Source organism: Eurypyga helias, unplaced genomic scaffold (assembly GCF_000690775.1).
Source record: "Eurypyga helias isolate BGI_N326 unplaced genomic scaffold, ASM69077v1 scaffold25014, whole genome shotgun sequence".
Taxonomy (NCBI): Eukaryota; Metazoa; Chordata; class Aves; order Eurypygiformes; family Eurypygidae; genus Eurypyga; species Eurypyga helias.
Window position 1 is genome coordinate 15,244 of NW_010245994.1, and position 371 is coordinate 15,614.

A 371-nucleotide genomic window follows, 5' to 3' on the forward strand; every position below is an offset into this window, starting at 1 on the left:
CTGGAGGCGAAGGGTGCGATGTGCATTCTGCAAAGCATCGCTGCTGCTGCTGCTGCTGCTGCTGGCTCTCCAGTTGTCCCCTCTCCAGTGGACTGTGAGCGCTCTGCCCCGGCACTGCCGCCCGCGGCTTTTATTCCCCTTTCCGGGAGGAGTGGCCTCATCCTGCACATCACGTCATCCTCTGGAGAAGGGCTCAGCGCTTTCCAGCCCGTTCCAGCTCATTCTTGTTGCTCACGGGTGAGGAGAGGCACCTTCGCGGCGTGCCCAGCATACCTTCGCCCTGACTCTCGCCGCTCTGCTCTCCTGGCTTATAATTAGCAGCATCACCTCAGCCCCCGGACGGGACGGCTGAGCCGCCCCGGCCAAGAATC